This window comes from Camelina sativa, chromosome 5 (assembly GCF_000633955.1).
Source record: "Camelina sativa cultivar DH55 chromosome 5, Cs, whole genome shotgun sequence".
Classification (NCBI taxonomy): Eukaryota; Viridiplantae; Streptophyta; class Magnoliopsida; order Brassicales; family Brassicaceae; genus Camelina; species Camelina sativa.
This window is the reverse complement of record NC_025689.1, coordinates 15,839,974-15,851,161: the sequence shown is the minus strand read 5'-3', so window position 1 is coordinate 15,851,161 and position 11,188 is coordinate 15,839,974.

Sequence of the window (11,188 nt, the reverse complement as noted above, 5' to 3'; positions counted from 1 at the left end):
GGGGGGGGGTTATGTGTGTGGACCAGGAGTGATGTGAGCACGGGATCGGTCACTCGGCCATGACCACTCGCATTTCTAGAACACTTCTCGGCCACCTCTCGGACACCTCTAGGCCACTCGTACCACCCGCGGGACAACTTGGGACCGGCCTCCCTAGTGATGTGCAACACCAACCAGTCCCCAAGGATCATCAAGAAAGAGCAAGACAAGTCACCTAATGGGCAGTTCAAGCCAAGCTCCAACCTTTACACCAAGGGCTCATGGCTAGCATCACCAAAGAAGAGCCTAGGGTGCGACCAGCTTTGGGAAGCTTGATACGCGTGTCTTCACCTAATCCTGTTATCTATTTGGCGCTGTTGCCATTTGGTTGAATTTTATTTGCTATGTTTAAGATTTCAGCACTTGCTAGATCAAGTTCTATTATCTACTTTGGTTCGGAACTGACTTGTTTACTTTCGTGTTTGTCTGTTTTGCATTTTAGGTGCAACCCGAGTACCCACCCGACCCATCACTCGATCACCTTGATCGGGTAGACCTTCGTGTACTCACTAGGTTCACTGATTGTGCATGCAAACACAATCCAAGGGTAGCCAACACTTGAGTTCTTTCATCGACAATATCGACAGACCAAGGTTACTCCATCAACAACAAGTCCATCAACCGCAACCAACCACAATTGAGGAGATAATGAATAATCAGAATGGTCCACCAGCTCCTCAAGAGAGGACCGACATAGGAGCAGGAGATGCTCCATCTACTCACACTCAGAGACCTGGCATTGTGCCACCTGCTGTTCAAAACAACAACTTTGAGATCAAGAGTAGTCTCATCCAGATGATACAAAGCAACAAGTTTCATGGACTGCCAATGGAGGACCCATTGGACCATCTCGATGAGTTTGATAGGATCTGTAACCTAACCAAGATCAATGGAGATAGTGAAGATGGATTCAAACTCCGGCTTTTCCCATTTTCTTTGGGAGACAAAACACACATCTGGGAGAAATCACTCCCCAAGGAGTCCATCACCTCTTGAGAAGCATGCAAGAAGGCGTTTCTAGCCAAATTCTTCTCCAACTCTAGAACCGCAAGGCTGAGAAATGACATCTCCAGCTTCGTTCAGAAAAGCAATGAGACGTTCAGTGAAGCTTGGGAACGTTTCAAGGGATACACAAGCAGATGCCCTCATCATGGCTTTCAGCAATGCTTCATTGCTAAGTACACTGTATCGAGGTGTAGTCCTTAAGATCAGGATGTTGCTGGATACCGCAAGCGTATGAAGGTTGAGATCTAGTGGAGAACTTGGCTCAATCTGATGGGCATTACAATGAAGAGTATGATCGCACTGTACGATCTTCTGGAGAGGATGATGCTAAGTACAAGAGAGACATGAAAACCCTCAATGAAAAATTTGATAAGCTCCTCAGCCAGCAGCAGCATGTCCATGCTGTTAGAATTAGCGGAAGAGATTTGTAGTTTGAGTAGATTAGAGAGAGTTTTGTGTGTTGAACAAAGAGAATGTGAGAAAAGATAAGATTCTATTATTATATCCTTTTACAACATGTGAATACAACCTTAAATAGGTGAACCAACTAGGGCAATCCCCTTTACCGAAATAGAAACAAACAATAGAGACATTCAGAGAGAGAGGGAAGTGTTCCCAAGCTGATAGCGACCCCTCCTAAGTCAACTTGCTCACCCGTGACTCTTTTTCTCTTCTTCTTCCTAACGGCTAGATTAGAGACTTCTCGAACACATGATGGGTTTCATGAACTCCACTTCTCCTCTTCTCTTTGTGTCATCAAGAGGCCATGATCTTAGATCAATTGGTGGCAATTTGTCCTGTGGAAAGGTTGTTAAAGGGTGAGGACCAGGGTTCGAGGAACGCCTGGCGCACCAATAACCTACTGGCGGTTTGGGATATCCACAGTGATGGGTTAGGATCGATGCCCTGCAGGGCCAGCTTGGGGTCCGTTGGGACGACTAGCAGTGAGGCTAGTAGGCTAGCAGTGAGGCTAGTGGGGTCCACGGGATGGGTTGTTACATTTAGCTTGATCAATACTCCCCCTCAAGCTTAGCCGAGTGTAATGGCTAAGCTTCGAACCCGTGAAGCATCACCTTATTAAAAACCTTAACAGAGAAAACCTCATGGTACAAAACTATGTTAAGGGAAAAAGAGTGTGATGTCCACGAATTAGAGGAGTAAATCAAGGATGAGTAAGGTCAACAAGCCCAAGTTTGCTATGAATGTGTTCGCAAACCTTGGAACATGCAGCCTTTGTGAAAATGTCGGCCAGTTGGTCTCCACTCCGAGTATGGGACGGCAAGACTACTCCTTCTTCTATCTTTTCACGAACCTTGTGGCAATCCATTTCCATGTGCTTAGTTCGCTCATGAAAGACCGAGTTGGTAGCTATGTGGATAGCGGCTTCGTTGTCACAGTGCGTAGTAATCGGTTGCTTTGTCTCAATGCCAAGATCCTTGAGTAATCACTTCAACAATGTCAATTCACTTGTTAGCTTCCTCATCGCGCGATATTCAGCCTCGTCACTCGAACATGAGACCACTTTTTACTTCTTTGATTTCCATGTCACTAAGTTGCCTCCTACAAAAGTGTTGTACCCAGTAGTGGAGCGTCTATCCAGGGTGTCACCAGCATAATCCGCATCACAGTAACCGACTAACTCGGTGTTTGAATTCTTGCCCATCCAAATGCCTTGTCCCAGGTGCCCCTTGAGATAGCTTAGAATCCTTTCGACCATGCTCCACTGGTACTTAGTCGGAGCCTTCATGTGTTGACTTACCTGATTTACAGCATAGCATATGTCAGGTCTTATAATGGTAAGATATATTAACTTACCTACAAGTCTTCTATAGCGTGTGACATCCTCGTACTGCTCATCCAACGGTTCTTGCGGTTTTCCCTCCAGAGCTCTAAGACTCTCCCCCTTTCGCTTTAGCTGATAGTCCTCATCAAGTGGTGTGAGAGCCGGTTTAGCGCCAAGTTTACCTGTTTCATCAAAGAGATCAAGGGTGTAGTTTCTTTGTGATAGAAATTAGCCTTCCGGGGAACGACATATTTCGATCCCAAGAAAGTATTTCATCTCTCCAAGATCTTTAATATCAAAAACAGACTTAAGGAAGAGTTTAATATCCGAGATACCATCCTTGTTGTCACCGAAGATGATGATATCATCGACATAAATCAAGACAACCACAATGCCAAGGGCGCTTTGTAGTGTAAACAAGGTGTGATCAGCTTCAGACCGGCGAAACCCATGATCTTTCAGGGTAGAACTACGCTTGTGGTACCAAGCTCGCGGAGACTGCTTGAGGCCATAAATGGCTTTACGAAGTTGGAGAACTTTCCCGGGGGCAACAATATCTTCAAGACCCGGTGGTGGAGTCATGTAGACTTCATATTCGAGTTTGCCTTGGAGAAAAGTGTTCTTGATGTCCATTTGCCACAATTCCCACGATAGATTGGTGGCCAAGGAAAGAACTACCCGAACCGTATGTAACTTTGCCACAGGAGCGAATGTCTCCTTGTAATCCGTTCCATATGTTTAAGTGAACCCGCGAGCAACAAGCCGAGCTTTATACCGTTCAATGTCTCCATTACTCAAATACTTGATAGTGAAGACCCACTTGGAACTAATAGCCTTCTTGCCTTTAGGTAAATCTGATTCATCCCAAGTATGATTCTTAATCATAGCACCTGTCTCGTCCTGAACAGCTCCCAACCATTCATCATGATCTTTGGCTTCATCATATGTTTGAGGAATCCAATGATCCTCAATCTTGCCAAAGAAGGCCCGATGTTCTTCTGGTAGAAGCTCATGTGAACAGACCGCTTGGAGTGGATGAGCCACAGCTTGACTATTGTAGTAGACGCGTTTATCTTTCTGATGAGACTTAAAGCGTTCACTTCTTCGTAACACAAGATGTGCAACCTCTTGGTCATCTAATGCGGTTACACTATCCTCAGCCGTCTCGTCATCGTGTTCTGTTGCCTCACGAGACTTAAGATGTTCACTTCACCGTAACACAGGACGTGCAACATCTTGGTCATCTAATGCGGTTACACTGTCCTCAGCTGTCTCGTCATCGCCACTCACACAGACTGTCTCGGTAGCTTCATGAGGGGCATTACTGCCCGGAGAGTCAGAATGTTTCGTAGGGATTATGGGCTCTTCGTCACCATTGGTCAAGGGAGCCGTACTTTGATCACATATCGGCTTTGGTAGAGCGTTTCCGAGGTGATCAAGAAGGAACCTCAAGCTGGACGCTCGGTCATCCGGTGAACATGAGAGATCTTTGAGGCTGTTCCAATCTTTCTTGTCGAAGTAGCCAACATTCTCCATAAACTTCACATTCCGAGAGACAAACAAGCGGCTCGTAGTCGGATCATAGCACTTATAGCCCTTTTGTGTCGTAGAATAACCAACGAACATACACTTGGTGCTCTTGGCGTCAAGTTTACTCCTTTGTTCACCAGGCACTAATACAAAACAGACACACCCAAACACGCGTAAGTGGTCCAAGGATGGTTTAAGTTTGTTTAGTACCTCAAATAGAGACAGGTCGTTTTGAACTTTTGTTGGTGTCCGGTTGATCAGATAGCACGCCGTCATGACAACATCGCCCCAATACCTCTTGGTGACATTTGTGTGGAACATCATCGATCGTGCGATCTCCATAAGGTGCCGATTCTTCCTCTCGGCCACCCCATTTTTCTGAGGTGTGTATGGACAACTAGTTTGTTGTAGAATGCCATGTTTACTAAGATGTTCCTTGAACTTGTGACTAGTGTATTCTCCTCCATTATCCGATCTAAGTACCTTTATTTTAGCATTGAAATGATTAGTAATATAGTTTTGGAAATTAACGAAGGCATCAAACACTCTATCTTTAGAAGGTAACAAGGTGATCCATGTGTAATTAGTTTTTTCATCAATAAATGTCACAATATACTTGTTATTGTCTCTAGATAGACATGGTGATGTCCACACATCTGAATGAACTAAATCAAAACAATGCTCATAAATAGTAGTAGATTTAGGGAAAATAGACTTGCAATGTTTACCAAGAATACAAGACTCACAACTTGAATTATCAAAAGAACATTAGGCAACATTAAATTAAGAGCACGAGAATGAGGATGGCCTAGCCTAGCATGCCACATAATATCTGAACTAACAACAAAACAAGACTTAAGCGAGGTAGATAAATTTGGTGAGGTTTTCTCTAGGACATAGAGATCTCCTTTAGCATCTCCTCCTCCAAGTAGTTTTCCCGTTTCAATATCCTGAAAATGAACACTATTAGGACCAAAGATGGTGTAGCAGTTCAAGTCATTAGTGGTTCTCTTAACCGATAAATTTTTTGATGTAAATGTAGGCATAAAGTAAGCCTTTGAGGTTTTATTAAATAGTTTCAAGTCCCGTACCCCCTTTACCGGTATCCGATCTCCGTTGGCAATAATCACATTCCCTAAAGCAGGTTTTATGATGTCTAACAGACTCGGGTTACTAATCATATGGTGAGAAGCACCCGAGTCAACAACAAGTGAACTACTTGGATTAGAGGCAAAGAAAGTGATACCAGAGTCCTTGAGTGAGGCAATGGATCGAATGAGTGCCTCCAAGTCGGATTTCCTCACCACATCACCATAAGCTGCTGTCATAGCCGCCTCATCTCCTTGTTTCGACGAACCAGTTCCTTTGTTGCTGGTGGCTTCCTTCGAGAAGTTATCCTTGAACTTGGCCGGCTTGAGATGGGGGTGAAGTATCCAACACTTATCCTTCATGTGACCCCGTTTCTTGCAGTGGTCACATATCCACACCTTTCTGTCCTCCTGCTTGTACACACCTTTGTTGGTCGTGATGATCTCCCCCTTACCACTAAACAGGTCAAGATATCCTTGTCCCTTTTGAATTTGTGAGAAAATATCTTCAAACGTGGGTAGCTTGTCGGCTCTTAGGATATGCTTCAAGAGGTCATTGAAGGCTGGATTTAAAGTGAGGAGGAGACCAAAGATCTTGTCTTGCTCCTTTCGTTCGTTCAGCACCACCGGATCCAACGAACTAGGTCGTAAAGTGTCAAGCTCGGACCAAAGTTCTCTAAATTTGCCAAGATGTTTGGTAAACTCCAAATCCTCTTGGGTGAGGTGGTTAATGGCTTTCTTGACTTCAAAGACTCTTGTTAAGTTAGAGACATTACCATACACATTCTTGAGTGTCTCCCAAAGTTCTCTAGCTGTCTCGCAATATGAGTAGGCTTCAAGAATCGGAGTGTCAAGCGAGTTTTGGAGAACTGAAAGCAACACTTGGTCCTCTTGAAACCATTTTGCCTTCCTTTCAGCCTCCTCTTCTCCCACCTTGGAAATATCCTTCTCATCTCCTTTAGAGATCTCCTTTGGTGTATAGTCTCCTTCGACATGGCTCCAAAGTCCTCAACCTCCAAGGGCAGTTCTTGTGGTTCTTGTTCACAGCAAGTAGTTTGTTCCCTTGAGAACAACAGTCGGTTTAGAATTATCCATTGAGTAAAGTAAAGAGAAATCAAAGAAGAGTAACGAGTAGAGATCTTAGTGAAGAAAGTAGAATAGAATGATGAGATTAGAAGGTAAAGAATCGAAGAACATGCTTTGATACCATGTTAGAATTAGCGGAAGAGATTTGTAGTTTGAGTAGATTAGAGAGAGTTTTATGTGTTGAACAAAGAGAATGTGAGAAAAGATAAGATTCTATTAGAATATCCTTTTACAACATGTGAATACAACCTTAAATAGGTGAACCAACTAGGACAACCCCCTTTACCGAAATAGAAACAAACGATAGAGACATTAAGAGAGAGAGGGAAGTGTTCCCAAGCTGATGGCGATCCCTCCTAAGTCAACTTGCTCATTTGTGACTCTTTTTCTCTTCTTCTTCCTAACAGCTAGATTAGAGACTTCTCGAACACATGATGGGCTTCATGAACTCCAATTCTCCTCTTCTCTTTGTGTCATCAAGAGGCTCGGCCTTATTGTAATTGTGTACGGACGTCCGTACGGTACGTCGGCCCTCCGGCTTTAGCTTGATCAATACATGCCATCACAGAGGAAGACCAGTTTCAGCAACAAGATGGGGAGAGTCCTCAGCTAGAGGATGTGAACTACATCAATAACCAAGGAGGTTACAACAAAGGGTACAACAACTACAAACCTAACCCCAATGTTGCAAATCCTTAAGATCAAATCTACCCATCAGCAGTCCAAGGAAACCAGGGCCAGCAAAAGCCATTTGTTCAATACAATCAAGGCTATGCTCCTAAGCAGCAGTATTCTGGTACTTACCATCAACCAATTGCACCACCTAGATTCCAACAACAGCAAGGCCCGCAGAACCTATCTCAAGAAGCTGATCTACGCGGACTGATTCAGCAGATGATACAGAGTCAGGCATCGACTGCTATGGACAATGTAAAACAGTTCGTGGAGATGAGCAACAAGATCGATTCTGGGTATAATGACCTGAATGCCAAGTATGATTCTCTCAACACTAAGCTGAGATACCTAGAAGGCCAACACAACACCCAACCTCCTCCAAAAATCAACCAGCTTTCAGGTAAAGCTGTTCAGAACCCAAAAGACTATGCCACAACCCAAGCCATCTTTCTTGATGATGAATTTGAGGACTAACTCACTGAGGACAGCGATGTTCAAGATGGGGAGGATAGGGATCATTATGGGATGAATAAGTACCAGTACTACATATCCGAGTATGAACCCGAGCCTTCACTCGAGAAGACTGATCGAGTTGATGATCGAGCACTAGTTTGAGAATCACATACTAAAGAACCACCCGAGGTTGAACCCGATGACATACCCGATGATGGTGATCAGATGATACATCGGGTAGACGTTCAGATGACAGATCAACCTCAATTGCCTGCAGCAGAGGAAGGGGAATTAGAGGAAAGGTTCAGAGCAGCTCTTGACATCCAATTAGAGGCACTTGCAGAGCATATGTCCAAGCAAAAAGCCCCACCTCCTAAGCTCTTGCCACCACACGAACTTCGAGAGAAAATCATCAAGAAGACAACTTAGCTGGAGATTGAGGTTAAGGAAGCTATCAAAGAAATTAGGAATGCAATTCTAAGGAGTGGAGTGTGTTGAGATCCTGAACTGCAAATCGAGGAGAAATTGGAGGATACCGGCTCTTTTACATTGCCATGTTCAATAGGATTTCGGATGTTCGACAACTGCTTGTGCGATTTGGAAGCTTCAGTCAGCATCATGCCACTATCAGTTGCCAACAAGATGGGTTTCAACAGTTTTAAACCAAGTGGTCTGTATTTGGTTCTAACTGATAGAACAATAAGACACCCCATTGATATCCTGGAAAACTTGCCTCTTAGAGTTGGGAGAGTGGAAGTTCCTACTGATTTCATGATCCTTGATATGGATAAGGAACCAGACGATCCACTGATCATAGGAAGACCATTCTTGGCAATAGTAGGAGCAGTGATTGATGTGAAACAAGGGAAGATCAGAATTGAGCATGGAGAGCACTTCAAAATGGAATTTGGCATCAAGAAGGGAATTAAGAGGGCAACCATTGATGGTCAGCTTTTTCCACCTAGACGAAACAAAGAAAGGTCAAGCATCACAAAGAAGTCCATACTACATTTGCTGTGGAACCGGGATAAGACCAGTAAGATTGGTTGAGCCGGTCTTTTCAGTGGAGAGGATTCCAAAACCTCTCCCTCCTAAAACCCATGCTTAAAGAGCATGAAGAGTCAAGCTTAGTGACTTAAAACATGCTCACTTGGGAGGAAGTTCCAAAGGTATCCTTTATTTTCTTTTAATTTTATTTATTTTGTCTTATTTTAGGTTTTTACATATATTTATTATAAAAAAAAGAAGAAAAGGAAAAAAGAAATTTTGGGGAACCCGAATCCGTACCCGACGCGCCTAATCGTGTTCCCACTCGGGTGGCGAGTGGAGTCCAAATTCCACAAACCCTAGCCCATTCTCGGAGAAGTCCAAGAAGCCAACCCTCTCTATTTAAGGAGCCTCAACTTCACAACTCCATAAGTTTTCACTAAACCCTAAACTCTTTGTCTTCCAAGCTTCTTCTCTCTCCCTAGAAATGGAGTTTTTCAATCTTTGTGGACTAACCCTATTAATCTTGGCTTAGTCTCTGTTGTTACCTTCAAGGATTTACCAATGGCACCAAAGATGAAGACCTACCAAAAGAAGGGAAGCAGATCAACCTCCGCCGCTGCAAGAACCGGGGGTGAAGCCGTCGAACCTTGCGATTCCCAAGAAAGAGGAGACGTTCCACATTCCCAACTGTTGGCTAGACATTTTGCATCCCCAACCCAATGCTCCACCTGATCCGTCACCCGAGCATCTGCTCGAGCAACCGATCATGCAGACCCCCAAGTTCGCTGACCAAGCCCGGTAGCGAGTGCAATCCACCGATCTCCTTGACGTAGGGACCTGTCTACGTCAGAGAGAACCATCACTGATCCCATGGAGGTCGATTCAGATGCCGATGGAGGAGAACCAGAGGAGATTCAAACCTCACGGCCGAGGAGCAGAGCCGCGGTTGCGAGAGGGAAGAGACCAGCCTCTGAAAAGGCTGAGAAGGTAGCTGAAAGAGCGGCGGAAGAAGAAGATTGAGACACGGAGGAGGAGAGCCATGACCGAGAGGAGGAGCAGAGAGAACGCACCCGATTGGCATCGAGGAGGCTGAAGCAAAGAGAGGTGGAGACTCCGGCAAAACTCTTCAAGGTCCTTCGCAAGATGAGCTTTGTTGGTACTCGCTACCCCCACCGCGAAACGATGAAGAAGTTGGGAATCGAAAGAGATGTCGAGTTTCTCTTCGACATGTGCCACCTGGGCAATATGATGCAAGCTAACCTCGAAGCTTATGAGGAGGAGACAGTTCACTTCCTTTCCACGCTGCGGTTACACTACTTTGAAGACCACCCGACCCTACTACCCGATGGGGGGATCGGGTTCATCACTTTCTTCATGCGCAACAAGGAATACCGACTTACCTTCAAGGAGATGGAGAAGCTGTATGGTTTCAAGGCTGGTAGTGGAGAGAACATGGAAGTAAGCAAGGAGGAGATGAAGTTACTATGGCTGACAATAGGCGACAAGCTTCCCTATATGTCTACAAGCTCCAAATCTGCTCAAATAAGGAGCCCTGTTTTGAGGTATTTTCACAAGTCCCTAGCCTGCACTCTATTTGCTAGGAAGGAGACTGGGAATGTGAATGATCATGAGCTCCAACTGTTAGACATTTCCTTGTGTGGAGTGTTTGACAATGCTAGGGACGGTAGACCGCTAGTAGGAGATGTTGCGGATACAAGTTTGGTCTTTGTCTTGCTAGATCAGTTCCTATATCTGAAATCCTGGGCAATGAAAACCGAGAGGCGAGAGGGAGCTGGAGAGATCTCCATAGGAGGATTAGTCACACCGATCTTGGTGGCTTGCGATGTGCCCTTGAAGGGAGTAGTACATGAGCCCAGATGGCTAGATATCGAGTACCTGACACTGGCGAGATTCTTGGCCTATGAGAGGCTAAATGATATGTTGCTCTTCAAGTTTGTTAATCCAACTGCCGGAGCCACCCAAATGATCCTGCCCAACGTCGTGTGCACAAAAATCCGGCTAGGGGACAGCATAGACTTCACGCCACCATTGGAGGAGCTGTACAACCCTGAGGAGGAATCCGAAGCTGAAGAGAGAGAGCCGACTGGGCAAGGACAGGGAGGCAATTCAGAGGACTATGATTTTGAGGAGTATGCTTGCTCCCAAAAGCAACCTGTTGGGGTGAGGGAAGCTCATTAGCGGATCGGATGGTTGAAGATGATGAATAATTTCCTGGCTAGGAAAGTGAAACACCTTACTGGCACAGTGAAGGTGATGGGAGGGCAGATCAGGGAATTGCAAGACAAGGCAAGCTTTGCCTCAGCTCCCACTTTGGCTTATGCACCCACATGGATGGGGAGAAGCGTACCACTAGGAGGAATCCGAGGATTGACACCTCCAGAGCCTCACAAGGCATCCTCTTACGAGCCCCAAACAGAGGAGGATGTCCCCAGACCCGATAGATCGCGGAGAAGCCGCTCAGATGCTTATCCGACGCTTAACCCGATGGGGTACACGATGCCGTATCCGATGCCACCAT